The sequence below is a fragment of the Ursus americanus genome, chromosome 30 (genome assembly GCF_024610735.1).
Source record: "Ursus americanus isolate L20-20 chromosome 30, mUrsAme1.1.p, whole genome shotgun sequence".
Classification (NCBI taxonomy): domain Eukaryota; kingdom Metazoa; phylum Chordata; class Mammalia; order Carnivora; family Ursidae; genus Ursus; species Ursus americanus.
In genome coordinates this window covers 18,692,224-18,716,577 of record NC_142156.1, presented here as the reverse complement: position 1 = coordinate 18,716,577, position 24,354 = coordinate 18,692,224, and the positions used below count along the sequence as shown (strand labels likewise).

Below are 24,354 nucleotides of genomic sequence, written 5' to 3'. Positions count from 1 at the left end.
CTAGCACTAACTCAATGGGTGGGTCTGGTTTTTAATTGTCTATCTCAAGTGGTTCAGCAACAAAATCTTAAAATTATTATTATTATTTTTTAAAGATGTTATTTATTTATTTGACAGAGAGAGAGACAGCCAGCGAGAGAGGGAACACAAGCAGGGAGAGTGGGAGAGGAAGAAGCAGGCTCCCAGCGGAGCAGGGAGCCCGATGTGGTGCTCCATCCCAGGACCCTGGGATCACGCCCTGAGCCGAAGGCAGACGCTTAAAATTATTTTTGTAAAATCTTTTAAAAGAGGAAATAGTAGTATTACAGAATCCCTATTGGGAACACTCTCTGGTATCTCTTTTCCTGGGGAAATGTATTCCCTTCTACCTCTCTTCTCAGGGATCCTAACGAGAGTACAGACATTTTCCTGCCCTAATGTTGTATATAAGCATAAGGTCTAATATACCTGCAACTCGAATATTAAGTAGTTTGATATTTGTATTCTCCTTTGCTTACCTAGGTCTAAGTATAGCTTGGATTAGATCCCAGTTTGAACTCTGCCCATTTTTCACACTTAAAACTGCCGAGTCCTTGATTTACTGTATCTTCGCTGAAGTTAAAGGCCTGAAGATCCAGATGTTCAGGGTGTACAAATCATCCGAAATTTGGGTTTGATGTACAAAGGGATGGCAACTTTAATGAGATTTCCCCCCCCAGACTCTACAAATCTTAGTTGTGTAGTGTGTTGAAATATTTGGCATATTTCCTCCCCTCTCTCCTCAGGAAAGATAAGAGATATTAGGGATATTTTCCTAAAAATCTTGTAACCAAATCTTTTGACCTCCTGCCTTGTCTCTTTAACTGATTTACTTCTAAGAGTGATTTCTTATTGGAGACATTATGTTCTAATACTTTAAGGCAGGAAGGATCCTATTAGACTTTTCTTTTCCGGACTGTAGAATAAATAAGCTAATTTCTAGACATGGCAATTTTTTTTATGGCCTAAGTGAAAGAAAACTATTATCACTAAGTTTCTTTCACACATGGGTGACTAGAAAAAACTGTATGCTTGAAACCATATTGCTGATTTCTGTTGTGAGGCGTATTTGGCTTACTTACGTTGTTACATTGAGGATCTAGTTTCAGAGTCAAATTTAGATTTTAGAAAATGTTTTCCAGTGAAGTGCTTATTTTTTGGAGGTTCTCATGTGTTTTTTCCTTATATATCAGTTTTACAACGGCCCTGTGTTTTAATAATATATATTAGTTTGCACTACTGGGTATTTACCCCAAAGATACAGACATAGTGAAGAGAAGGGCCACATGCACCCCAATGTTCATAGCAGCATTGTCCACAGTAGCTAAATCATGGAAGGAGCTGAGATGCCCTTCAACAGATGACTGGATTAAGAAGTTGTGGTCCATATATACAATGGAATATTACTCAGCTATCAAAAAAAAAAAAAAGATTTCTCAACATTTGCTGCAACATGGACGGCACCGGAGGAGATAATGCTAAGTGAAATAAGTCAAGCAGAGGAAGACAATTATCATATGGTTTCTCTCATCTATGGAACATAAGAACTAGGATGATCGGTAGGGGAAGGGATGAAGAAAGGGGGGTAATCAGAAGGGGGAATGAAGCATGAGAGACTATGGACTCTGAGAAACAAACTGAGGGCTTCAGGGGGGAGGGGGGTGGGGGACTGGGATAGACTGGTGATGGGCAGTAAGGAGGGCACATATTGCATGGTGCACTGGGTGTTATATGCAACTAATGAATCATCGAACTTTACATCAAAAAAATAAAATTTAAATTTAAAAAATTAAAATAATATATATATATTAGTTGTCTTATAGTATGCGGGTTCAATGCATAACGTATAAAATAAACACATGTACAAAAACACAGAAAAAAGCAAGTTACCCATAATCCTACTGCCCAGAGAAAATCATCCCAGTGTTTTAGAGTATGTCCTTCCAACTGAATTTATATTACTATTTTTAAGTAATTGAAAGTGTAAAATTTTCACTGGAAGTACTCTCAGCAAACTAGCATGAGGAATCAGAACTACAGTTAAGAAGTTTGAGGTCCTGGATTTGCTTCAGCCTCAGCTTGGGCAAGTTGTTTAACCTCTCTCTGCTTGTTGCTCTGTAAAGTGGGGGTGACACCTATCCTGTCCACCCTATGTGGTTGCTGTATTAATGGGAGCGATTCGGCTTTGTTGAACCGGAGAGCTCTGGATAACCTTGTTAGGTGGTAGCAGTAGTGCGGAGGGAGCCTGGGCTTTCACATGCCAAATCAGCCAGGGAGCATGGAGACATAGGAAAGGCTGGTCCTGTATCACTGGTTGCCTGTGTTTGTTTAGTGCATGGTTAGGTTTATAGAAAAGCTTTTCAGGTGAATGTGACCAATAGAAAGTGTCCTAGAAATCTCCAGAAATGCTAGTTTACCAAACATCTGTTGTGTTCAGAAGACTTTCCTAGGTACAAACAAGGAGCTCTGTGTCTCACGAGTGGGACAGTTACAGTAAGTACGGTGGGACCTAAGGTGGGACCCTGGAAGGTCATCACTTCATTAGGGTTGGGTATGTGTGTCCGTTGGGTATCTCCTCCCTGGAGGAGGATTCCCTGGATTCCCCAGTAGGAATTTGCACTTGTGTTTGGTATTGATGGAAATCTGGGGTTTCGAGGCAGGGACAGTTTAGGTAAGACATTCTAGACCAGATTGAGCAAAGATAATGAGGCATAAAAGTAGCATGTTGAGATAGTAGCGGATAGTCTGCTGCTCTGTATTTTGAGGGCAACTAACAGGAAGTAAAACTAAGAAGTTTGGGTTTACATCAGGGAGAGGCTTCCCTGCCCTGATGAGGAATTCATCCTACTGGTCTCTGGTATTTTATAATCACTGAGTTTTCCACAAGTCTTTTTTGTGTTGTTTGGTCAAAAATACTGGCTAGTAGGTGGTAAACAGGAAAAACTGCTGGGTAAACTATCTTTTTGTGCAAAGTTGTGCCACTATCACCACCTTTCAGTTTTAGTATCTTCTCTTCATACCAAGAAGAAACCCTGTATTCCCAGCCCTACTCTGTTTCTATAGACTTGCCTATTCTAGACCTGTCACGTAAATGGAATCATACTGTAAGACTGCTATTAAATGTTTTCAAAGTTCATGTTGCAGCATGAATCAATACTTTATTCTTTTTAGGACTAAATCATATTTCTATTTCTTGAATGTACCATCTTTTTGTTGTTCATGAGCTGGCAGACACTTGGGTTCTGCTTTTTGCCTTTTAGGAATAACGCTATTTTGAACATTTGTGGGTATGAGTGGACTTATGTTTTCATTTATCTTGGGTGTATACCTGGGAGTGGAATTGCTGGTTCATATGGGAGCTCTACCTTTTGAGGAACCACACAGCTGTTTTCTAAAGTGATTGTGCCATCAGCAACGAGTGAGGTTCCATTTTTTCCACATCCTTGCCAACTCATGGTTTTTTTTTGTTTTTGTTTTTTGTTTTTGTTTTTTAATTGCAGTCATCCTAGTGAGAGTGAAGCGAGGTATCTTATAATTTTGATTTGCATTTGCCTCATGACTAGTGATGTTAAACACCTTTTCATGTGCTTATTGGGCATTTGTATAGCTTCTTTGGAGAATATACCAATTATCTTTTATTTCGACCTTCAAATATTAAGTGTAAAAACAACATGCAGAACATTAGTATGTTAGTGTTTAGCATAAAAGTATATGAAAGACTACCGACTATCTTTTTTTCCAGTTGTTTTTATTGTGGTAAAATACATATAACATACAATTTACCATTGTGACCATTTTTAAATTCACAGTTCAGTGACGGTAAGTACCTTCCTGTTGTGCAGCCACTACCACTGTCCTTCTCCAGGACTCTCTTCATCTTGCAGAAGTGAAACTATCCATTAAATACCAATTCTCCATTCCCCCTCTCCAGCCCCTGGCAACCACCATTCTACCTTCTGTCTCTATGACTTTGATTACCTCATGTAAGTGGAATCACACAGTATTTGTCTTTTTGTGAGTGACTTATTTCACTTAGCATAATGTCCTCAGGGTTCCTCCATGTTGTAGCATGTGTCAGAATTTCTGTCCTTTCTAAGGCTGAATCCTATTCCATTATATGTATAGACCATATTTTCCTATCCACTCATCTGGTCAGTGGGTACTTGGATTGCTTCTGTGTTTCAGCTGTTATGAGTATTGCTATGAACATGGGTGTACAAATATCACTTTGAGACCCTGATTTCAGTTCTTTTGGATATATACCCAGAAGTGGAATTGTTGGATCATATGGTAATTCTTTTGAGTTCTTTGAGGTACCACCATTCTCTTTCCGCAATGTCTGCGCTATCTTATATTCCCACCAGCAGTGCAAAGGGCTCCAATTTCTCCACATCCTCACCAACACTTGTAATTTTTCAATTGTTTGGTAGTAGTCATCGTAATGGGTGTGAGGTGGTATCTCCCTATAATTCTGATTTGCATTTCTCTAAAGATTTTTGATGTTGAACATCTTTTCATGTGCCTGTTGGCCATTTTTGTATCTTTGAAAGAATGTGTATTCATGTCCTTTGACCAGTTTTAAGTTGAGTTTTGTTGTTGTCGTTTTTACCAGTTATTTTTTATTTTTAGTATCTGTCAGGCATTTATTGAGTACCTTTTGTAGGGAGGCCTTAGCCCAGATGTTGGAGATACGAAGTTAAGTGGAACAGGCACACTTCTGCCCTTGAGGAATGCAGGGCTAGTAATGGAAGTCAGTCCTTTGCCTGGCAGCAGATCCCGGCTATGTTACTTTATGGAAGACCTCCTACCAACTGCTTAACCTTTTGGAGCTCAGTGTTCTCATCTGTAAATTGGGGATTATAGCTACTTCATGTAATTGTCATGCAGATTAAATGAATTAATGTGTGTAAAACTCAGTAAATGTTAGAATTCTTCTTTCCCTTGCATTTAGTCCCTGGTGTCTTCCTGGCTGCCTGTTGGTAAGGAAGTTAGGTGTCAGCTCAGTTTTCTTTTTTCATTTAAGTCAGAATGGGGAAAAACCCACTTCTACCAGTATGGGAAATTAAAACCTTTCTTCCTGGCCATGTTTTTGAAAGTTAGTTTGAGTAGGAGTGTCTTGCCATTATTAAAGGGCACATTTTTAATGAACAGTTGTCACTGAAGAACTTGTAATTTATGAGGAGTTAAATATTCAGCATGGAAAAGCATCTCCTGCTTCTCATGTTGGAACTCGTGCCTTGCCAAATTTCAGGCCCCTTTGTATGTTTGTCAGTTTTATTTCCCAGAGTTTAAGTAAAGGTGAGGTCTGTCTTCCTTCCTTCCTTTCTTCCTCCCTCCCTTCCTCCCCCCTTCCTCTCTCTCTCTCTCTCTCAAAGATTATAATTTTGAGTAATGTCTGCACCCAACATGGGACTTGAACCCACAACCTAGAGATCAACAGTCACATGCCCTACTAACTGAGCCAGCCAGGCACCCCCAAGGTGGGGTTTTTCTTTCTAAGGTCTGATAGGACCTGCTGTGTGTCTGTATGGAAGATTACCTAAGCAACGAAAAAAATAACCAACAATGAAGCTGGGTATTAAGATCCAAATGAAACTAGTTCCTCGTCTCTGTTTACAGTATCTAGGGAGGGTGGTTGTACAGAAAAGCATCTTAGGGACTCGTAAGGAAAATAAGTAGAGTGGTGTCTTCTCTTGAAATATCTGGGTATCCTTCAGTACTGTGAAAATAGAAATGTGACCCCCCCCCCACTGGATCTGAAAATCTATATAGCAAAGATTAAGTTTGCTTATTTGCAGAGTAAAAACAAGAGAGATTTTATTAAGAGGGAGAAAAACCAAATAATTGTTTCGTTAGTTACCTTTGTGCCTTTTTCTTGTTCGGAACAAGCAGCTGGTATGTGTTTGCTTTTAGTATGGGCAGTGTCTGATTGTTGAAGGGGAAGAGACAGTATGCTTACTTTTATTCTTTAGTGAAGATTGGAAAGGGACACCAATTTTAACTTGCCTGGGGATTGACTCCTCTCACTGCTGTATGTAACAGATCAGAGACTTTTTTTTTTTTTTTAAAGATTTTATTTATTTATGTGACAGAGAGACAGCCAGCGAGAGAGGGAACACAGCAGGGGAAGTGGGAAAGGAAGAAGCAGGCTCACAGCGGAGGAGCCCGATGTGGGACTCGATCCCGGCACGCCGGGATCACGCCCTGAGCCGAAGGCAGACGCTTTAACGACTGCGCTACCCAGGTGCCCCAGATCAGAGACTTTTATTCATCAGGACACGTTAGGGTCAGGAGTCTTTAATCTGGAGATTGAGGTTTTATGTCCTAGACTGTTAAGTAACTGGGACCTTAACAAGTGATTTCACTTTTTAGAGTCCATTTCCTCAGTGGTAAAATGAGGAAGTTGAACTAGATTGCTAAGGTCTCTTCTGATTCTAAAATTTTATGATGCTATATTAAGCACATTTTCTCCTTTTGACACATTAGTGTAATTGACTGCTGTCGACCTATTAAGTAAGTTCTTCTGGGAGACACTAACCAGGCCTAGTAATTTCTGTCCCTTTTAGTACTTTCTTTAAGCTTGTGGTATTAGAGTTACAGAGTCACAGGAGTTTTGTAGAAATTTGTGTAAAAGAGCAAAATAGCTCAGATTATTCAGCTTTCTGTGTTCCCTTTTTAAAAAATTCTTTTGCAGATGGAGGAACTTTGGGAGGTTGCATATTTTCTGTTTGTCTAAGTAGCAGGAACATAAAATAAATCTCCACTGAAACTTAGCTGTACAAAGACATTCGTAATTGCAGGCGGTTGCATCATGACACAGAGTTTCATCTTCTAGAAAAATTGCCTAATGCTCCAGATCTCTTTGGCTTGGTTGGATTTCGGCCCCCTCCTTCTCCTTTTTAAAACTGCTATAGACTTTGAAATTCTGTGTACAATTTGTATTCTGAGCTATGTCATACACTGAGTCTTAAAAACATATAATCTTTAAGCACAGAATAATTTTTGAAATGGTTATGTCTGTCTATTGATACCCTGTTCTGACTTCATTCAGCAAACATCCTGTACTGAGTCTTTAATCACTTAAAATTCTATTTCTGACTTTGATAGAGAGATGTGGTAAAAATTTCTATTTACCTTCAGTATCTTACTGTATGATATTCTCAAACCAGCACTTAAGGTTCGTAGACTGATTTTTATAAATTGCTTTGTAAGGCCTCTACCAGTTAGAAATTGGAAGTACAACAATTCCGATGTGGCACCATTTGAATTAAGGAGTCAGTTAATCTTCTGACCCTTCCTGGCTTGTGTCCTTAGTGTCTAAATGTGCTTTTCACATTGATTTTTTTAAAGATTATTTATTTATTTATTAGAGAGAACAAGCATGAGCAGGGAGAGAGGCAGAGGGAGAAGCAGACTCCCCGCTGAGCAGGGCCCTATGAGGGGCTAGATTCCAGGAATGACCTGAGCTGAAGGTAGACACTTAAGTGACAGAGCCACCCAGGTGCCCCTCACATTGATTCTTTTAAACAAACAGTGACTACACTGTTTACTTATCTTTTATCTTTTGTACTCTATCCTTGCTGGAGATGTTCACTTTGTTTTTAATTTTTGTGTTAACTTTAAAGTGGTTTGACTCTGGCTTGTTTAAAAAGTCATATCATGTTTTGTGTATTCTGTTTGTTCTAAGTCTTAGGCTTCTGCTACTATATATTAAACATTTTAAAAAAGAGTTTATTTATTTGAGAGGGAGAGAGTGCAAAAGCAAGGGGAGGGAGAAGGGGTGGGGCAGAGGGAGAGAAGCAGACACCCTGCTAAGCAGGGAGCTCGGGGGCGGACCTTGATCCCAGGACCCCAGGATCATGACCTGAGCCGTAGGCAGATGCTTAACCGACTGAGCCACCCAGGCGCCCCTATATTAAACATTTTTTATACTGTACCTGAATATTTCATGATATTCTGATTCTGTTAAGAACACCACTATTTTCAGATGCTCTGGCCTCCTGAACAAATTTGAGACATTGCTCCACCCTTTTAGGCATATGCCTTGGAAAGACAGAGTCAGCCCTCAGGAAGATGGATTCTCTTTCTCCTCTTTCCACTTTGGAAAATTGTTCTCTTCTCGGGTATATTTACTTCTGACAGGGCTGCATAGCCTTTTCCCCTGGCTCATCTTCTCATTATTCCTCTGCTGGAGATGGTGAGATAACAAAACAGAGGGGCAGTTTGGAATTTCCCTGTCGTCACAGGCACCAGCCTTCGTAGACCTACTGCTCAGGTTAAAGATTTTATCCTGATATACTTTACGCCAGTCACTTAGTTGTTGCTGAAACCAGAAGGCTGCAGACCCCTGCTGGCTCTTCCCTCCAGTTTACCTCGCTTGTGGCACTGATTGGAAGCAGTGGGTGTGTGGCTGTGCCTTGAACTGTGTTTAGTGACCTCTCACACGTTTTCCCTCTGCTCCAGGGGCTAGCTTCTGGGAGGCCAGAACAAACAATGGCCTTAGGCGGCTTCTTGTCACTCGTCAGTTCATACCGACTGACCCTCCTGTGCTTGCCAGATACTCCACTATGGAGGAGATGCTCTCCATCCCCCAACAAGTGTTCTGTGTCTTCATTCAGAAGACTAACAAGTTTCTCAAAAGTTAAAATGTGGGACAATGCCTTTTCTTCCCTGTGTCTTAGATTTTAAATTATAGCCACTAGACTGTTTCGAAGTCCAAGACAATTTACCAAAGTTTAGGGGACAAAAATGTCAGATTAGTAAGAAGCGAATAACGGACTGCCGTTTTTCCCTTCAGTCCCCGAGCCTGTCTTTCCACCTGTTCTTATCACTCCATTCCTCGACTCTGCCTTGGTTTCTTACAGTCAGAAAGGCAGCAAAAGGTAAGCATGATGCTGCTTCAGTGGAATAATGCTCTCACTCCCCTCTTTGTACTTGAAATGCTGCTCCTGCTACATTGGACTTAAATCAGCCAGTCACTAGCTCTCCGTTTCCTGTCGTGTATCTTGAAACACACTTATTAAATTTTCATCTGTCACTCAATCTCTGTACTTTGCTTTGAGTTTTGTGTAGGTGTGTTTTCAAACTCTTAGTGTTGAGCTATCAGTTTTACTGGCCAGTGCGTTGTGCTACAAGCAGGTCATCTTTATACATTATCTATCCCCTGTCAAATAGATATTTTTGTATTTTAATTTTTTTACAGAGAGCGTGCGCATGCACAAATGCAGTCAAGTTGGGAGATGGGCAGAGGGAGAGGGGGAGAGACGATCTTTTTTTTCTTTTAAGATTTTATTTATTTATTTGACAGAGAGAGACAGCCAGTGAGAGAGGGAACACAAGCAGGGGGAGTGGGAGAGGAAGAAGCAGGTTCTCAGTGGAGCAGGGAGCCCGATATGGGGCTCAATCCCAGGACCCTGGGATCACGCCCTGACCAAAGGCAGATGCTTAACAACTGAGCCACCCAGGTACCTTGGGGAGAGAGAATCTTTTTTTTTTTTTTTATTTATTTTTTTATTTGACAGAGATAGAGACAGCCAGCGAGAGAGGGAACACAAGCAGGGGGAGTGGGAGAGGAAGAAGCAGGCTCATAGCGGAAGAGCCTGATGTGGGGCTCGATCCCATAACGCCGGGATCACGCCCTGAGCCCAAGGCAGATGCTTAACCGCTGTGCCACCCAGGCGCCCCGGGGAGAGAGAATCTTAAGCAGGCTCCATCTCAAGACCTTGAGATCATGACCTGAGCTGAAATCAAGAGTTGGATGCCCAACTGACTGAGCTACCCAGGTGCCCCTCAAATAGATATTTAAATTTTTTTTCTTTAAAGATTTTATTTATTTATTTGACACAGAGAGGGAGAGCACAAGCAGGGGGAGTGGTAGGCCGTGGGTGAGGGAGAAGCAGGCTCCGCACTGAGCAAGGAGCCTGATTGGGGGGGTGGAGGGCACGATCCCAGGACCCTGAGATCATGACCTCAGCTGAAGGCAGATGCTTAACCGACTGAGCCAACCAGATGCCCCAATAAAGTAGATATTTTAAAGATCCTCTTACTATAAATGCTTTCCCCACTTTTTTATCTTAACGATTATTCACAGTTTTATATTCGGGATTTTACATTTTTCCTTTTCCTCACATACGTGTTTTAATGAAGTTGGAAAGACCAATGTTGTATACCCAAGAGGATTTGGGGCAACTGGCAACTGGCAACTTTATTACTGATGCCAAAAGGAAGGCCACTTCATTTATATTCTGCCTTAAACATATATTCTAGACCTGTACTGTCCAGTACAGTAGCTACTTACGGTTGTTGAGCACTTGAAATGTGGTAAGTCGTAATTGAGATGTGCTATGAATATAAAATACACAATGGATTTCAGGGGCGCCTGGGTGGCGCAGTCGTTAAGCGTCTGCCTTTGGCCCAGGGCGTGATCCCAGTGCTCTGGGATCGAGCCCCACATCAGGCTCCTCCGCTGGAAGCCTGCTTCTTCCTCTCCCACTACCCCTGCTTGTGTTCCCTCTCTCGCTGGCTGTCTCTCTCTGTCAAATAAATAAATAAAATCTTAAAAAAAAAAATACACAATGGATATCAAAGACCCAGTAGGAAAAAAAGAACGTGATACAGCCTATTAATAATTTTTAAAAAGATTTTATTTATTTATTTGAGAGAGAGCACAAGCAGGGGGGAAGAGCAGAGGGAAAGGGAGAAGCAGACTCTGCTGAGCAGGGAGCCGATGCGGGACTCAATCCCAGGACCCTGGGATCATGACCCCAGCCAAAGGCAGATGCCCAACTGACTGAGCCCCCAAGCGCCCCAGCCTATTAATAGTTTTGATATTGATTACATTTTGAAGTAATATTTTGGATATATTTGGTTAAATAAAATATTATTTCTGCTGTTTTTAGTTTTCTAAACATGGTTACTAGAAAATTCAAAATTATGGATTTGTCTCACATATTTTTATCAGACAGTGCTGTTCTAGAAAGTATGCTGGTGTCAACAAAGATAATGATCTAACTTGAGATTTATAGCTCTTACATACCACTCACTAGAGGTAGTAATTGAACAATTTGCCCATAGCGTCGTTGGCCTACTTTTAAACAGAAGCCCCTGGGGTTGGGAAACTCTGTATTGCTGTCATCTTTGTCAAAGTCTTAGAAATAGTAAGATAGAGTAACTTGGTGCTTTAGTTTGAAAATTGCAGTATTGCATCATTTTATGGGTTCTTGTTTCAATGTTGAGTCAGTTCAGAACTTTTTTGAACTCTTACTGTGTACCAGATATTTTTTTAGGTCCTTTGGATGCAAAGACTAATCTCACCCCTGACCATGAGGGACTTAGTCATCGCGTGCTATGCAAACAAGACAGAGTGTGATTCATCGTTCAGTAATAGAAGACCGTGCCGTGGCTAGTGGAGTGCAGAGAAGGAAGAGCTAGGGCAGGGACGGTCGTCAGGAAGGATGGGTCTGCCAGCATTCTTTTAGAGAATGTCTTGGAAGCCCTTCCTCAGGGGAACGTGCAGTGTAGAGCAGTAAGGGCTTTGCTGTATAAACAGTCCATCCTCGGGAGGTGAGGTGTGACTCTGCATTTCCATCCCAAGAGTGTAAGCTCCGCTCAGCCAGGAAGGGAGATGTGTTAAATTGGCCCCGGGCAGGCCCATCAGCTTATTGGTTGGGTTTTGGTGGTCTCAGGTGAAGTTGGAATACTCGACCTTCCTTGTTTTACTCAAAAATTGAAGAAAATATGTAAATGCTTTTCAGTTTTGTCTTTTCGAGTCTTTTCTGTGCATAGATATGAATGTGAATGAAACCAAAAGGGGGAAAAATCGAATAACTTGCCTTCTTTAGTGGAAACGTGAATCAGTTTGGAAAGCTACCAGAGTCTTGTGCAAGTGTTTTCAGTGGCTGAAGCAGACCGGCTCAGGTTACACTGCATCTCCTGTGTTGGGGGTGGGGGACAGCAAGTGACATAGCATGCAGCAGACACTTACATAACCGTGACTCCAGGGGACAGGATGAAGCTGTGAACGAACCTCCCAAACTCCGGAATATGATATTAGAACACAGCCTTTGAATTTTTCTCTCAAGCTTGACTTGAAAATGAGCTTCAGAAACCTCTCTCTCAAACTAGACTTAACATTACCCTCGGAACTTCTTTACCTTCCCTTCTGTTATTAAGTTTGTGAACTTTGATCATTTTAGAATTAGAAGGGAGCTCCGAAGTCTCAGAGTGCGGCTGTCTGTAGGTAAGTCGTGTAACCTGTCTGGTGCCACATTTTCTCACCGTCCCCCGCAGGGCGGAGTTGAGACCTGGGTCTCCAGATGCCCCTCTACCGTAGCATGGAGCCGGCTTCCAGAGGCTCAGTGCCAAAAGCCCTCTCCTGGCAGATGCACTTCATTGTAGAATCTCAGATTCTTCAACTCTCCTTTGCCTCCCAACAGAATTTCCAGAATTAGTAAATAATGGAAGGTTTTTGTTTTGCTTATGGGGCAAAGTGGACCATGAGGGGACCAGGTGAAGTGTGGGGATGTGATTTGCCTGGAAAGATACAGTGCTCTGCTGGAGGGTGCCAGGAGATGGGGAGCTTGCTAGGAGCTGATCTTATCAGACGACTTTTCTCCCTTCACACATGGCAGAGTATTCTTACTTTGGCAAAGTTAGAGCCACAGTGGCTTTTCTTTCACTTTGGATCCTTGCCCTTTCGCTTAGGGAGTTTGGATTTGAAATCCAAAACAGTCAAACCACAAACGGATGGAGTTGGAAATGGATCCGATTTAGTAACCCCTAGTTATAACTGAGGATACCAAGGTCAGGGAAGGAGTTAAATGCTATTTCAAGGTCATCCAGCCGGGACGGAATCCAGGTGTTCATTTCCTAGTCTAGCTGCCTTTTCATACTTTTTTTTTAAGCCATAACTTTTTAAATGACAGTAAATAAAAACAGCAAAACAAAAATGAGTGAACAAAACCTTAAAAAAAAATCAGAGAGGAGTTATGAAGACATTATTCCTTTTGTTTGAACATAATTTATACCATGCTTCTTTTTGGGAACTGCTTGTTTTGAAGAATCTCTTGTTTCTGTAAAATTGCTTAAGCTTTTTTTAGGTTATGAGGGAGATGGAGAGGTTTAGATTTTACTAAAATACTTCCTATAATAAAAACTTTACATTATGGAGAATTTCAAATGTGCACAGAAGTGGAGCGATTAGTGCCATCACCTAACTGAGCAGTTGTCGACTTATCAGTCTCAGCTCACGTAAGTTTTAGTGTGCTGTAATTAGACTTTATGTTTTTTACACCTGTTTTGCCCTTGCCAGTATAATTCTTTTTGCTTTTTCTTTTTAAAGATTGATCAGTCGATTGATTGATTGATTGATTGATTTATGAGAGCGAGCGAGCATGTTTTTGTAGGAGGGAGAGGGAGAGAGGGAAACCCAAGCTAATTCCGTGCTGAGCAGGGAGGCCCATGGTGGGCTTGGATCACCACCTTGAGATCACGACCTGAGCGGAAACCAAGAGTTGGACACTCAACTGACTGTACCACCTAGGAAACTATAGTACTTTTAAGAAAATATAGTACTTTTATTTATTATTCATATAATTATGGTTTGTGGTAGGAAGTATTTCCATTTCAAGTGCTTATCTTAAAAATTTCTTCGTTGAATTAATAGACGAGACTATAAAGTTCTAAGCAGTTTTCCTTTAAAAAAAAAAAAAGAATTTTTTTTTTTTAAGTAATCTCTACCCCCATTGTGGGGCTTGAACTCACAACACAGAAATCAAGAGTTGCATGCTATGTACTGACTGAGCCCGCCAGGCGTCCCTCCAAGTGAAGTTTTTAGTCTTTGTCACCATATTAGGTAAGAAGGGCTGCTCTAACAGACCCCACTGATTTTGATGACTTAAGCAGGTAGAAGTTTATTTTCAGTTATGGGAAAGTCCAGGACAGATTTTTACTGATAGGGGACCAGGGAGGAGTGATTCACGGAACCAGGCTTCTTCCGTGTTGTGACACCACCATCCTCAAGCCATGCTCTTGCGGTTGCCCAGCGGGTCTCCAGCCAGCCAGCCGAAGGGACCGCATGGGGGACCACACAGGGAAGATCTTGGGGCCAGGCCTGGGGGCCGCCCACCGCCCGCAGGCTCCTCGCACCCCATTGGCTACAACTCAGTCACGTGACCACACTGAGCCTCAAGGGGAGCTGGGAAATGTGGCCTGGGACTCCGGGAAGACCAAGAAATCGGCATACTCCGTGTGCATATGCACTTTTCATGCTGCCTGTGTGTGCTGCGTTCATGTTTCTGTGTGGAAAGCGGCACAGTAGAGTGTTTTCTTTGTGATTGAAGCTGTTTACTGTGTCTTAAAAATCATTAATTTTTTTCCTGCTCAAGAAATGTTATCTGTTCGTTGAATAAAATTTAACAAACTCAAGAAAACACACAGAAGATCTAAAAACTACCACTAATCCCATCACCTAAGATCATTATTAATCCTTTGTTACATTTCCTTCCAATTAAAACATTTTTAACTTAGAAATAACAATAGGGGCGCCTGGGTGGCACAGCGGTTAAGCGTCTGCCTTCGGCTCACGGCGTGATCCCAGCGTTCCGGGATCGAGTCCCACATCGGGCTCCTCCCCTCGGAGCCTGCTTCTTCCTCTCCCACTCCCCTGCTTGTGTTCCCTCTCTCGCTGGCTGTCTCTACCTCTGTCAAATAAATAAATAAAATCTTAAAAAAAAAAAAAAAAGAAATAACAATAGATTTTCACTAATTCTTATTCTGTGCTGGCTTGTGAACTCCAAAACTCCTAAGAGGGGTAAGCTGCAACGGTTACCAGTAGTCTGGCAATTTGGCCCTTTCTTAGCAAAAATACTCTTATCACAGAGCTGCGGTGAGGCTTTATGCTTTTGGCATTTTCAAAATTAACTTCTAGGTTACACATCTTAATCCTCACCCCTCTTAGTAAGTAGAGTAAATATTGGGGCTGACTCAGATTGTCAAAGCAGAGGTAACATTTTAGGTTTATGATTTGCTTCCTACTCCGTTTTCAGAATTCTTAAATACTGTTTAATTTTTCAGGAGAGAACACTAAGAAAAGGTGTTTGAAACTGAGCCAGAATTCAAACTTGCCAGCTTGAAATACATAAGAATATGTTTCTGGTGATGAGGTGAGGACTTAGGTGGTCATGCTTTTCTCTGCTTTGCTTATTCTGGTCAGCAGTGGAGAAAGATGCTGCTCGTCTTAGATGGGAGAACCCTTGGGAGAAGGTGCATTTCTTGAGTCATCAGCTCCAGATTCAGGGATATAGAACCTTTTGGGTTTTGTTGTTATTGTTGTTTATTTGTTTGTTTTTAAGTAAGCTCCACGCCCGGTGTGGAGCCCAAGGCGAGGCTTGAACTCATGACCCTGAGGTCAAGACCTGAGCTCAGATCAAGAGTTGGATGCTTAACCGACTGAGTCACCCAGGCACCTGGTTTTTCTTTAAAGTAGTGAGGTTGTGTCCTAGAGGCAGACCCACATCAGAATTCTTCTTTGTGATGTCATCATCATGACCTCATAGGCAGGGTTGCTCGAATTGTTTGTGCAACTTTTGGCAGATATGAACTGAGGCCTGGCCCGATTCTACAGACACCATGAGGTACCGCTTTGTGTCATATTGGTAGATTGTGTTGACTTTCCTACAACTTTTTGTAGATTAAATCTTGTAGGTTAAAAAAATACAGACATTAATGGTAGGCTGTCTATATTTTACTGAAGATTTTATAGTGGTAAGAAATCATTGTTTTAAAATATCCGCTGGCAGGAAATTTAAAAACAGAAAACGAAATAGTAGAGCAGTATTTTACTGTATGAATGGGTATGTGGTTAATCATTGGCCCTGTTTGCTATGTAATTGGTTATCAATTTTCCTGTTTTCCTGCAAATCTAACATTTTTTTCTTTGAAAATACATCTTCAGCATCAGGGCAAGTAACAATTTGAAATGATCAGACATGGTTATTGGAATTAGTATAAAGTATTTATGACCCAGAGGCCTAAATGCAGGTGCATCACTGTTGAGAAGTTATCATTTGTTTTTGAATATATTGCTTTGCTCTTTGTACCTGTTTTAGCTGGAGTTGGAAGAAGTAGTGTTGGTTTACACAAAGGTCCAGAAATCTAGTCTCTGATGTTTAGGACAGATAATTTCCTCAAGCATTGCCCTCCTTTATGTTTTTTTTAATTTTCATTTTCACAGTTTCTGTTTGCCCATTTATATGAGAGAGAGAGAGGAGAGGGAAGGGAGAAGCAGACACTGTGCGGAGCGCAGAGCCTGACACTGGGCTCCACCCCACAGCACTGACATCACGGCCCGATATCAAGAGTCGGAGGCCCAACAGGACTGAGCCCCCCAGGTGCCCTTATTTTTATTTTTTTAAAGATTTATTTATGAGAGAGAGACAGCATGGTGGGGGGGGGGAGAGGCAGGAGGAGAGGGTCCCAAGCAGACTCTGTGCTTAGCACAGAGCCCAACATGGGGCTTGACCCCACCACCCAGAGATCACGATCCAGGCTGAAACCAACACTCAACCAACTGTGCCACCCAGGTGCTCCAAGGATTGTCTTCCTTTAAAAAAAAACTTCAAAAACCCTGTGTCCTTAGGGGCACCTGGGTGGCTCGGTTGGTTGGGCGACTGCCTTCAGCTCCGGTCATGATCCCGGGGTCCTGGAATCGAGCTCCGAGTCGGGCTCCCTGCTCTGCGAGGGGGAGCCTGCTTCTCCTTCTCCCTCTGCCTGCCACTCCCCCTGCTTGTGCGCTCACTCACTCTCTGTCAAATAAATAAAGTCTTTTTTTTTTTTTTTTTAAGATCTTTCATTAAAAAAATTTTTTTTTGAGAAGGAGGGGTGCCTGGGTGGCTCATTCGGTTAAGCATCTGATTCTTGATTTTGGCTCAGGTCCATGATCTCCGGGTGGTGGGATTGAGCCCCATGTCACATTTAGTGTGGAGTCTGCTTCTCTCCCTCTTCCTCTCCCTCTCCTCCCCCCCGTCTCTGTCTTTCTCAAATAAATAAGTAAATCTTTAAAAAAAAAACCCACAAAAACCCTGTGTCCTTATATACTGGGTGCAAGCACTTGATAAATTACCCCTCTCGTCTTTTCTTTAAGTAGATATTGGTCTCTTCTAAATTTGATTCTGTGCGTTTAAGTTGAGAGATTATTAGGTGGCCAAAAATTTTTCTTTTTTGTTTTGTTGCTGCTTTTCCCTCACAAAGCATGTCAGTATTAGAGAGATTCAACATCCCATTTTTTGAAGTAGACTTCTCTTTTTAAAATGTCGTGCCATGTATTTCCCTCTGTAACAGCACATGTCCCTATTTTCTCAAACATGTAAGACCTAGACTCTTAAAACATTCACTTTCTTTGAGACTACAAGCCCTTCATGGGTCCATTAGGTGTGCTCCCTTTCAAATGTGTCTAACTGGGATGTGTTTAAGACAGCTTCTTAGAAACGAGCCATCCTGCACACATAAGTTGTAGAAATTTGAAGCTGCAAATTTGAAGTGAATTTTAGCTATGGGGACAACATTTAACTGCTTTAGATCAGTTTTCACGGTTACAAACATTTCTGTGTTTTTGGCATATATTCTTATGTACGGAGAATAGAAGAATCTTTGGTTTTTGAATTCCTGTTGCCTTTGCAAGATCTCTTTCGTGGAAGGGTTATCCAGATGGGGTCTGAATAGTAGCGGATCGTAGCCGAGGGGAGTCATCCCCGACGCATCTTAAAATGACAGTTGGGTCGTTTCCTGGGGCAGCCGAAACAGCGCTTGCTCATTGTGCTTTGCATCGTGGTAGGTGGGTCTGGCTTCATTTACAGCCTTGGGGTTCATTACTAGGGTTATGTTTTTATTTTTATTTTTCCTTCCTCCCAGGTCTTGGTAACTAATCCATTGGTTTTTTTTCCTAAAAGCAAATTTTTTCTTTATCTGGATGTTTTCAGTATTCTTTATGAAGCATAGATTGCTTATTAAAAGGAGTAATTGCAGTAAACTTATGTTCTCTGTTTTGAAAAGGGTGTAGTCTTGAACTGTATCCCCAACCCCTGAAAATCTGTTTGTTTAGAACAGAAGGCTGATACCGATGTAATTTCCTGTTGAAATACCGTGTAGTGAGAGAAGTTCTATCTGAAAGGAAAGTGGGGTGCTTGAATTCTTAGAAATAAGAGGGTGCTTACTATGTACTGGCATTAGCCTAATCACTTGAAACCTCCCCAGATGCTGGTCTTGGCCAGTATCTAACACACTCAACACTTGTGCACCAGATCTTGACTTCCCAGGGGGTAGAACACATTTTTTTGTTGGGTGGAGGAGAATAGTTGTACTTTCTGGAATCCCGACTTGGAGCAAAGCTGACATTCTCAAGAAACGTAAAGCACACTTCTTTTTGGGAAATACTAAAGAAGATAGGCCTTGTAAGGTTATTTGCTTCCCTGAAACAAATATCTTGCCCTTTTAAAATTTATTTAGGTCAGATCAGAGTTAAATCACAAACTAGGATATTAATCTACTTCAAAATTTTTGCTTATTTGAGGCCTGGCTTTTTTGGTCTCAAAATAAACCGGTAAGTTACACAGGGAAAAGAAAACCAAAACCAAACCCCAAACCCCTGTTCTTCTAGTGTTGATGATTAGCAACAAAGCTTCCTGTTAGGTGAAATAGTGAACCTCGTACGGAGAAGGAAGAGTCGGAAGGGATTGTGTAGCTCAGGCTCTTACATATCCTGGAGTCCTTCCGTCTGGTATGGAGTTGGTGCTTGGAAGAAGATCTCCCTCCCTGCGTTTCCCGTTTGAGAAGTATACGCAAAATAGTAGCTATTTTTGACCGTTCAGAAGTGAGTTCTAGAGATAAATATTTTACAAATGGTTCTTGGCTTGGGGTGCCTGGGTGGCTCAAGTCGGTTAAGCTTCTGACTCTTGATTTCAGCTCAGGTCATGATCTCAGGGTTGTGAGATCGGGCCCCTCAGCGGGCTCTGTGCTAGGCATGGAGTCTGTTTGAAATTCCCTCTCCCCCTCTCCCCAAAACAACCCCAAAACAACAACAACAAATGGTTCTTGGCTTGAAAAGATATTAGAAATCGTTAAAATAAAAAAATAAAAAAATAAAAGATATTAGAACTATGGCATCAGTCAGTGGTGTAAATATAGGATTCTTGGGGTTAGTATGTAGTCTGTGTTGCAACATTATAGTTTGGAAATTGAGATTATAAAATAATGTGACTGGCTTTTAAAAATAAATGAAAAAAAAAAAAAAAAAGAAACCACCTGAACTTAGGTTTTGTCATGTAGGGAAGTGTTGTTCATCTGTTACAGTGATAGAGCCATTAGTAATTCTTACAACTCTTAGAATTATGTATGTGCTTTGGATACATTTTTGCTATGTTGAGTAGTTGCACATTGTATTTTAACTTTTTTTTTAAATTCAGATTTTGGAAACAGCCAGTAGTGTTTTAGAGCCATATCCAATGAAAAGCTTTGAGAGATTAAGATGGCCACTACTACATTGGGTCACCGATAAAGTACAACTTATAAACTGTGTCTGGAGTTATTTCTAAAAGAGGAGTCAAAAATAGTTTGACTAAAGCAGTATAATTCAGATAACCTTAAAATTTCCTCAGGAGATTACATTTGGCAAGTAGATCCTCCCTGGATGGAGGAGGTTCTAGAACTTTCTTTGATGGTAGAAATTGTTCTATATATTGCACTGTTGAGCACTCGAAATGGGGTTGTTGCGACTGATGAGCTGAAGTTTTATTTCATTTTAAAGATTTATTTTTAGAGAGAGACTGCGTGCATGAGTGTGTGTGCACGTGAATCCGGGCAGGTGCAGAGGGAGAGAGAGAACCCCAAACAGACTCCCAGTTGAGGCCAGAGCCTGATGTGGGGCATGATCTCATGACCCTTGAGATCATGACCTGAGCTGAAACCAAGAGTGAGACGCTCAACTGACTGAGCTACACAGGTGCCCCTGAATTTTTATTTCATTTTAAAATAATTTAAACTTTAAGCAGCACATGTGGCTAGTGACTACCATACTGGGTAGTGCAGATCTAGAATATTTAGCTTTCAGTATGACTTACAGTCTGGTGTGAGAAGTTGATAGTAAGATACCATAAAAAACTTAAAAATTCAAGTTCTTTTACCAGCAAAAAATGAGTTTATTTGGGAATAGCAGATAATTGCGTTTCGGGGCAAGCAAGCCATAGCAAAAAGCATAGGCTAGTCCAACAAAGTAAGGAGAAGCGTGTTACTTTATGGAGAAGGAAGTTGGGAAGGGTGGTTTTTGAGGAAGGTCCATTGGAGAAACACAAGAGTTCAGGGTCATGACTGTTTCTCATTTTGGCTGAGTGGGGTAGTCGATTCTTGGAGGAGATGCAGTGTACCTCTTCTGTAATTGATGATTCTTTCCTGTGGACGGTTCTGTTGGGTCTGTCCTCCACAATTCTGACTGGTACTGCTTGAGAGCTCCCCCTTCTGGCCTCCTGACTCCATGTTAGTGAGGTTTCCCTTTATAAATGTTCATGTTATCAAGGCAGAGTAGGTCAAGGAACATCTGGTCTCTGCCACCCGTGTGCAGAGTAGTAGAGAAGGCCAGAGTTTGTCATTTGTCTTCAGTCGTATCTAATTTTTATAGCCTCTCCAAATTTATCCTTGCTAAGGTGTTATCCGAAGGATTTGAGGTGAGAACTGTCCTTTGTATTTCCATTTTGATCACTGACTTCAGATGCTCATGGCTCCTCTTCCCTGAAATTTAAGACCTATCCTGGCAGCCCCTGACTGTTACTTGGACCCATGGTTGGAGTGGGTGAAGACTTGGCATGCCACTAGAAAAAGCCTGCCAACCCTTGGTTTAAATCTTTGCTTGACAGTGGTAGCCAGGTTAAGATAACTGAGATGAACAACTGACATAAATTCAGGGTTTAACAGGAAACTCTGGACAGCTTTCATTTCCTACCACTAGAATCTTGAAGTAAAGGAGGCTTTTCCCTTGAGGTGAAAGACAAGTAAAAGCTGATCATAGTAAATTTCTTAGACTGAACTCTAAGGCTCTTGTCTAACTTGATTTCTTGCAAGAATCTGACGTTTGTCAAAGCAGGCTTCTCACTGTCTTACTTGATATCTTCTCTGGAGTCTTACTCTCTGCCTTTTTAAAAATCCTGACTGCCACCACCTGCGCAACCGCGTACTTTCCCTTGAGCCCTCGCTGAAATCCCGCCTTGCGGTGGAGCCGTGTCTTTCTGCTTTAATCCGCCCCACCCTTCCGTCTTCCGAAAACGCTTCCCGGATTGTCACATGGTTTGGTATTTCTCATAAGCTATATTGTATTCTTAGTTATTTTTCATGTGTATGTGGGTCTTTTCTATAATGTATAACTACATTATATATCCCTTGAGCTTACGTCTGGGACATGTATTTTTCTGTCACCCGTAGCAAGCACCAGGGTGCTTGTTGACTTTGTTTATTTAAGTAATCTCCGTACCCACTGTGGGGCTCGAGCTCACAATCCTGAGATCAAGAGTCGTGTGCTCTTCCAGCTGAGCCACCAGGTCCCCCCCCCACCCCAGGTATAACTTTTTAAATACTGATACACCCGACCTGGTTTGTAGAGTTATTTCAACAATTGAGGCTGTTTTCCTCATTCATATTATTTAATGAGCATTGTTTATAAAGTACTGTGGGGAATATAACAGTGACTGCAAGGCGCTTACAGTCTGGGGGAATGCGTGGACTACACACACAGCTCAGTGTGCCAGGTGCTAGGACGAACTAGAGACTCTGCTGTGGGAGATTGCAGGGTGGGCACAATTCACTGGGGAGCATTGGAGAAGGTTTTGTGGGGCAGAGGAATGCCTGAGTTTGCCCTTGCGTAAGGTTTCAGCAGATGGAGATAACCAGACTTAGAAAGGGCATTCAAGGCTGAGCGAACCGTCTGAAACAATAGCGTAGGGGACTGAAGTGCCCAGGCCTCTGTTGTGGTATTTAGGGAATCGGACACCTGAATGGTTCACGCGCATATAACTGAGAAAATGAAACTCAGGGGACTTTTCTTACCACCCTTTCAGCAGTGAGTGGTTGTCAGACGTAAGCCTCAGAATCACCAGGCGGGCCTAAAATCTGGGCCCCCCCCAGAGTTAGTTTCAGTAAGTCTGGGCAGGGGCCCGATAACTCGCATTTCTAACAGGTTCCCGGGTGATGCTGCTGCTGTTGCACATTTTGAGAGCCACTGATTTAGAATACAGTCCATTGATAAACTGCCTTAGAGCAGTGCCTGGTTTACGTATATAAACGCCCCAGTGTTAGCGCATAATTGTGTTCTTTTTGCTTTATGTACCTACTTCTCGTCTTCCTACAAATTGTAACTTCGGTTGAATCACTCAGCCCCCGGCACTACACTGCGCCAGTGGTAATACAGTAGTAAATTCTGTATTTGCTAACTTGGCATCCTCGTCTGTAAATATCTGAACCAGAAACACATGCTTCTGGAAGGCCTTGGGGGATGGGGCTTTTCAACCTTTGCAACTCTAAATGTAAGGCACAAATGAATATACCTGCAGTTCTCGCACTTTTTTCCCACGGGACCCTTTTACCTTCTTAAAAATTGAGCTTTTCTTTATTTAGGTTTTATCCATTGATGTTTACCATATTAGAAATTAAAGCTGAAAATATCAGTTCATCCGGAATTATAATAAACCCATTACACATTACATAAACGTTTAATGAATAACTTTCTCTAAAACAAAAACTTTAGAGCGAAGATGACATTGTTTTTACTTTTTTGCGAATCTGTCTGTAATAGAAGACAGGCTTAATAGAAGGCAGCTGCTTCTGCATGTGATCTGCAGTGAGAAGTTATTTCCATTGATGTGCATGAAGAAAATTGGCCTCAGACAGATGAAGAGGAGAGGAAAAAAGTATTTTAAGAGCATTTTCAGATAATTATGGATTTTCTTCTTTGATACTACTCCCAAAATTTGATAGGTTGTAGTTTCATAAAAGTGACATCTGAAACTGTATGAATGAACTTTTATCATTACATAAAAATCCGTTGGTCTACTTTGTGCTTTGATGATTTTGTAACATGCGTTGTAGGTTGAAAAATATTGATTCGTGGAGAGGCACATTTCCATATATTGACACATTTCATTATATACTACGCAAAAATTACATTTGTTAATACCGTTGATCTCATTAGCAAAGACTTCAGTATTGGGAAGCTGTCAGGCTCACAGTGGAGGATATGTTTTCCAAGGTTCCAAGTTTCCCTTGAAAGCTTAAAATCTCTCATTGTCAACAAAGAGTTGTTTTCCTTGAAGTGACTGGGTCACATAGTTCATTTTCAAGAAAATACCTGCCAGATACCCACAGCTCAGTAACCACAGTGTATCAGTCATTTTTTCAAGTAAAATTGACATTCTATGAAAAACGTGGCTAACTGAGCCTGCAGCTTCTTTGCACACGTTTTTCTCTGAGACGCGGTGCAGCGGCTCACAGCAGACGTGCTTCATGCGAGCTTCCCATTTTGCAGAGTATTAAAAAGGCACGTATTTGGGGCGCCTGGGTGGCTCAGTTGGTTAAGCGTCCAACTCTTGGTTTCGGCTCGGTCTCAGAGTCCTAAGATCGAGCCCCACATTGGGCTCCGCACTCAGTGCGTAGTCTGCTTCAGGTTCGCTTCTCTCCCTCCTGCTCAGTCTCTCTCTCTCTCTGTTAAATAAACAAAATCTTTTAAAAAAAAAAAAAGGGCACGTATTTAAGGGTTGAAATACAATAAAATGATTCGTTTTTCTGCTACACCAAGTGCTTCACACTGTTACGTGAAAGTGGCTTCTCCCCCTCCTGCAAGTACGGGTGGCAGAGCATACAGAGAACTGTGTTCTCATTGCGCTGACACGGCGCCTACAGTCCACGCCCACCAGCGCTTTTGCACCGTCAGTAGAAACATCAACGAGGTGGAAAAGGCAAAAAATGTCTTAGTGATACTGTGCAGATAGTTCTGTTTCCCTGAAGGGTCTCAGGGTGCCGTAAGAGTGCATGGACCTCACTCTGAGAACCACGGTGTTACAGTAATGAAAGTCAGAGTTGGCAGAATGGCATAGTTTTGCCACTCCTACCTTGGTGAGCTTACACTCCACTCTGTGAGTTCAGAAACTCAATTTTTAAAATTTGTTTACTCACAGGTGAGACTCTTGAATCATAATAAATTTAGAGATTATGGTTTATAAAATATAACTTTGTGTATTTATAGTGAGAGAAATACCAAAAGACACCATTCCCTTTGGTTGCTATTGGAGACCCAAACCTTTATCT

The 24,354-nt window shown here is 41.7% G+C and overlaps 1 protein-coding gene across 6 annotated transcripts in view; it reads left to right on the top strand.

Annotated features, from left to right (window-relative positions):
• Nucleotides 1-24,354, top strand: part of CLIP1 (CAP-Gly domain containing linker protein 1) — a 117,063-nt gene that overhangs the window by 4,467 nt on the left and 88,242 nt on the right. Inside the window, exon 1 of one of the 6 annotated variants that reach the window (XM_087857403.1) lies at nucleotides 11,992-12,256. The exons of 4 other annotated variants lie outside the window; for them this stretch is intronic. The gene's annotated coding sequence lies outside the window, so the exon portion shown is untranslated. Of the gene's footprint in view, nucleotides 1-11,991; nucleotides 12,257-24,354 lie in introns of those variants that run through there. One more of the 6 variants, XM_087857401.1, reaches the window with a different exon arrangement.